A 6,232-nucleotide genomic window follows, 5' to 3' on the forward strand; every position below is an offset into this window, starting at 1 on the left:
GTGTAGGTAGAGGCAGAGTAGGACAGTCAACCCAACAGTGTCCACAGGGCGGGCAGGGCCCTGACAGTGATCAAGACATGGAGCAGCTCTCTGCTAAGTGGTCAGCATCTCCACAGTCCAGATGGAGTCTCGGTACTCCGTCTCCTTTGGAGATCTTAGGGCTGCCACGAGGAGCTGGCATTCTATCATGGGAAGTTTTCCCACTAAACAATTTAGATGCCATACTCAGCAGATATCTGAAGAGGCTGAGGACCATCATCTCTTAAGTATATCTGATTTGAACAGAATCTTGTTTATTTTTAGTTATTTGGTTTAGGCTTAATTTTGAAAACTCATATAGAAGGCTGAAGAAAGCTTGTCACTAAATGAATTACTTTTGTGCTTAGCATGATTATGACCATAGTTCTGAACACAGTAAAGAATTTGATCATTTATTAAGTGACTGAGCATTGACTTGCATGTCTTAATCATCTTTAACAGTTATAAGAAGTCAGCAGCTTTTATAAGATTAGGATTTTACAGCTTATCCCTGTGAACTTTTGAGTTGAAGATTTAATTGGAGATCCTTTATGCATCAAAATAAAACTTTAAACCATAAATGCAGCAAAATTTAAACCATAAATACAGTCCATAGGAAGACTGTATTTTTCCTAATTTTTTATCGTATATGATTATTAAATATCAGTTATTTATATGACTCAGTTTATCTAAAAAGCTAAAATTTAACCAAGTCAGCAAAGATAAAGAGGCTACACATATATCTTTAAGTCAGTTACTGTTAACCTGAGTAGATATTAGGAATTTATAAACCTTATATACCTTATTTATCAGATGTATGTTGTTTCTTTTCTAAAATTTTCTAGAAGCCTGGTTTTGAGGAGTTATCAAGGGCATAAATGGTTAGACATACATATCTAAGCCAATTTCTGTTAACCTGAGCATATTTTTATAACTTTATAAATTTATAAACTTTATTTATTAAGTATATATTATTTATCAAATGTATGTTGTTTCTTATTTAAAATTTCCTAGAAGCCTGTTGTTGAATATTAGCAAGGACATAAGCAGCTAGATATAAATCTCTAAATCAGTTTTTGTTCTTTGAGCAGACATTCATAACCTTTGGAATTTATCATACAAACGTTCATACTAATCCAAAATATTTTGGAGACCTGTTGTTTCTTTGTGAGTCTGAAAAGAAGATACAAAGATAATGATACAAGAGCTCAGCAGGACTAAGAAGTGTAATAGGTGCTGCTTTAGTTGGTTTATGCCACGTGATCACCTAATCAAGATGACATCATATGGCATGTATCCTTTCTTAAGTTTAGTAATATGGCTGCCAGTCACAAGTTTGCTTCCATCCTAATGAGGTCATCAGCCAAGATGGAGGCAAGTCATATGATGGTTATTTAAAAACATCTATTTTCCTAGTAGACCTATTTTTGTTGTGAGCCATGCCTTTCATAACAGAGCCATCTCTCTAGCCCTAGATCTAATTTTAAAACAAGAATTGAGCCGGGCAATGGTGGCGCATGCCTTTAATCCCAGCACTCGGGAGGCAGAGGCAGGTGGATCTTTGTGAGTTCGAGGCCAGCCTGGTCTACAAGAGCTAGTTCCAGGACAGGCACCAAAGCTACAAAGAAACCCTGTCTCAAAATACCAAAAAAAAAAAAAAAAAAGAGTTGAATCCAAGTTCCAAATACAGTATGTATTAGATAAGAGTTGAATCACAACTCAAAAAAATCACTATATACAAATGTACTATTACAAATGATAAACAGGATGAGAAAGAAATCAGAGAAACAGTGCCCTTTACAATAGCCACAAATAACATAAAATATCTTGGAGTAATTCTAACAACAAAAAAAGAAATACCTGTATGACAAGAGCTTTAAGTCCTTAAAGAAATAAATTGAAGAAGATATTAAAAAATTTAAAGATTTCCCATGCTCTTGAATGATAGGTAAGATCAACATAGTAAAAATGGCAATCTTACCTAAATCAATCTACAGATTCAATGCAATCCCCATTAAAATTCCAACATGATCCTCACAGACCTCGAAAGAACAATACTCAATTCATATGGAAAAATCAAAATCCAAGATAGTCAAAAACAATCATGTACAATCAAGGAACATAACCATCCCTGACTTCAAGCTCTACTATAGAGCTATAGTAATAAAAAACAGCTTGGTAGTGGCATAAAAACAGACATGTGGATCAATGCAATTGAATTGAAGGCTCTTATATTAGTCCACACACCTGAATTTTGACAAAGAAGCTAGAGTATTAAATGGAAAGAGAAAGCATCTTCAACAAATGGTACTGGCATAACTGGATGTCAACACGTAGAAATGGATTCATATATGCCCGCATGCACAAACTCAAATCCAAATGGATCAAAGACCTCAACATAAATCCAGTTACACTGAACCTGATAGAAGAGAAAGTGGGAAGTAGCCTTTAATGCATGGACACAGGAAACTACTTCCTAAATATAACACCAGTAGCACAGACACTGAGAGCAACAATTAATAAATGGGACCTGCTGAAATGGAGAAGCTTCTGTAAGGCAAAGGACCAGGTCATTAAGACAAAACAGCAGCCTACAGAATGGGAAAAGATCTTCACCAACCCCACATCTAACAGAGGGCTGATCTCCAAAATATACAAAAAACTCAGTAAAATAGACATCAAAATTCTAAATAATCCAATTAAAATAATGGGGGACAGATCTAAACAGAGAAGTCTCAACAGAAGAAACTCAAATGGCCAGAAGACATTTAAGGAACTGCTCAACATCCTTAACCATCAGGGAAATGAGAATCAAAATGACTCTGAGATACCATCTTACTCTTGTCAGAATGGCTAAGATCAAAAACACTGATGACAGCTCATGCTAGAGAGGATATGGGGTAAGGGAAACACTCATCCACTGCTGGAGTGAGTCCAGACTTATACAGCCACTCTGGAAATCAGTATGGCGCATTCTCAGAAAATCGGAAATCAGTCCCCGTCAAGACCCAGCAATACCTCTCCTGGACATGTACCCAAAGGATGCTCAACCATTCCACAAGGACATTTGCTCAGTTATCATCATGACAATATTATTTGTAATAGCCAGAACCTGGAAACAACCTAGATACCCCTCAACCAAAGAATGGATAAAGAAAATGTGGTACATTTACACACTGGAGTACTACTCAGGGGTAGAAAACAACAACATCCTGAAATTTGCTGGCAAATGTATGGAACTAGAAAAAACCATCCTGAGTGAGGTAATCCAGACCCAGAAAGACAAACACAGTATGTGCTCACTCGTAAGTGGATATTAGACAGGAAAGAAAGGATATCCAACCTATAATCCACAACACCAGAGAAGCTAGGTAAAAAGGAGCACCCTAAGAGGGACACACATTGAGAGGGAGCTAGTTAAGATCTCCTGGGTAAACTGGGAAGGGGAGTAGAAGGAAGCAGATGGGGAAATGGGAACATGAGGACTCCAGATGACCAAGGGGGGCGGAGGAGCAATGAAAGAGGTGTCTTGATAGAGGGAGTTATTATGGGGTTAGGGAGAAACCAGATGCTAGGGAAATTCCCAGGAATTCACAAGGATGACCCGAGCTAAGACTCCTAGCAATAGTAGAGAGGGTGCCTGAACTGGCTTTCCCGTGTAATCAGTTTGGTGACTGCCCTAATTGTCAGTATAGAATCTACATCCACTAACTGATGGAAGCAGGTGCAGTGATGTGATCCACAGCCAAGCACTGGTCTGAGCTCCTGGGGCTTAGTTGAATGTAGCATGACAGTTGAAGAGAGTGAGAAGGGATCATATGAGCAAGGGGACTCAAGATTTGATGGGAAAAACCACAGGGACAGCTGACCTGAGCTAGAGGGAGCTCAAGGTCTCTGGACTGACAGCTGGGGATCCTGCATAGGATGGAACTAAACCCTCTGAATGTGGGTGACAGTTATATGGTTTATTTGTGGAAGGGGCCCCTGGCAGGGGGACCAAGATTTATCCTGGGTTCATGAACTGGCTTTTTGGAGCCCATTCTCTATGGTGGGATACCTTGCTTAGCCTTGATACTGGGGGAGGAGTTTGGTCCTGCTTCAATTTGGTATACCAGACTTTATTGACTCCCCAAGGGAGACCTTATCCTTCTGAAGAGTGGTGGGGGGTGAGAGAAGGAGAGGGAGTGGGAACTGGCGCTAGTATGTAATATTAAAACATTTTTAAATAAAAAATTCAAAATGAAAAAGAGTTGAATCATGCAAATCGTATGTTGTGGCAAATTTAGATTACTCATGTATAGATTTTAACTATAAGTCTTTTGTTAGAAGTGTTAAGCTAAATTCTGTTACAGATTTTATAGGTTTTCTTTTTAAACATACCCAATGAGCTTTTAAGTCATGAGATAGTTTATAACATAGTTTTAAGTGTTTATTTATTTATTGGTTTTTGAGACAGGGTTTCTCTGTGTAGCTGTGGCTATACTAGAACTTACTCTGTAGACCTGGTTGGCCTCGAACTCAGAGATTTGCCTGCCTCTGCCTCCCATGTGCTAATTAGCTCTACTGAAGGGAGTTCCTATAAGGTTCAAGAGGGAGCTGAAAGACAGAAGTCTAAGAGGTCATAGAGAAGCTGCGGGTCTTTTAGCAGGGAGCTGAGAGGGAACAGGGAGATCGAGAAAGAGAGAACAGGCAGCTCCTAGGGAGAGGCCAAGAGGAAGCTCTAGAAAGAAACTGGGAACAAAAGGCTGAGGGAAATAAGTGTTCAATCCCAGGCGTCCCCAAGCAGAAAGAGACTTGTCAGAGAGAATCTCAGAAATCACGGAGGAGGTTGTCCCTTTCCACTTGATGGAGATCCAGTAGGGCGATAGGAACTTCTTGTTAAATCGGTGTGGCTTTGGTAGTAATAGAAGACGAAGCAGGCAGCTCTGGGGTGATCCTTACCCAGCAGAGGAGGGGAGGAGAGAGCAGCTGAAGTTGGAGAGGCTTTGGGGAAAAGAGAGAGTTCCAATAGAGGGACCCAAGTGTCTTTAGTAGAGGAAACGTGCCACCTGGGGCCCCAGAGGCCTTGGTAGGCTCCAGAAGCTAGAGAGACAGTTATGGAGTAGACAAGGAAAGGTGAATGGTTGGAACAGGTGGAGGGAAGCAGCAGCTGAAGAATCAGACTCTAGAATCTGGAATCAAATTTTATGAGTGGCAGAAGCCAGCACAACAAATGCCTCTCCTACCTTAGGAGAGGCAAATCTGCAGCTTGGTTAGGAGGGGCAGGGAACTCATTTATGCCAATGCCCGGTTTCGGTGCCAGATGAATAGAAACAAACAAACAAACAAACAAACAAACAACAACAACAAGGCATGACAGCCCTTAGGTATGTTTTAACTACACGGAGAGAACAGCTTGAGGCATCTGGGAGGGTTCAGATTGAACCCAGACATGAGTGGAGAGAGGGGAGTGGGAGAGCAAGAGAGAAAGAGAAGAGGGAACCAATAGAGGAGCCAAGAACCAAGAGACCAAAAGAGTGCTTGGGAACCAAGGGAGTTTATATAGGAAAGAGAAGCTGGGGGGAGGGGGGGAGGAAGAAGCGAAGGCCAGCCCCTGGTAGGCAGAGGTTCAGGATAGGGATTGGGGTGAGAAGGGCTGGAAGGAGCCACAGGTACAGAGTTACACTGGGAGAACTGACCAACAACCACTTGGATATGTTAATAGGCACCTCGGTCATTGTCCCAGGTTTCTTTGAGAACTAACACCGACAACTATCAAATATAAAATTACAGATTTTAAAAAGATCCTATTTATAAGATGGGTGTGGTGGCGCATGTATTTAATCTCAGCATCTGAGAAGCAGAAGGACGTGGTTCTCTGTGAGTTCCAGGCCAGTAAGAGTTATATAGGGAGGAAAAAAAAAATACATTTATCTATCTGTCTGACTGTGTGTGCGCGTGGTGGTCAGAAGACAATTTATGGAACAATTCTTTCCCTGCACCCAGTGGGTTCGGGAATCCAACTCGTGTCATTACTCTTGGCGGCCGGTGCCTTTATCCGGTGAGCCATCCCGCCGGCTCAGTCAGGACTTTTTGAACTGTGATATGGGAACGCCGCCAGTCTCCCAGCTTTGCCAGTGCCCAACCGAATTTCTAGTCAGGCTTAGAGAATACTTTCCCCAGTTGGCCACGGCCCACGCGTTCCTGCCCCGCCCTGGACTGCCTGGTGGGCCTC

This window comes from Microtus ochrogaster, unplaced genomic scaffold, assembly GCF_000317375.1.
Source record: "Microtus ochrogaster isolate Prairie Vole_2 unplaced genomic scaffold, MicOch1.0 UNK74, whole genome shotgun sequence".
Taxonomy (NCBI): domain Eukaryota; kingdom Metazoa; phylum Chordata; class Mammalia; order Rodentia; family Cricetidae; genus Microtus; species Microtus ochrogaster.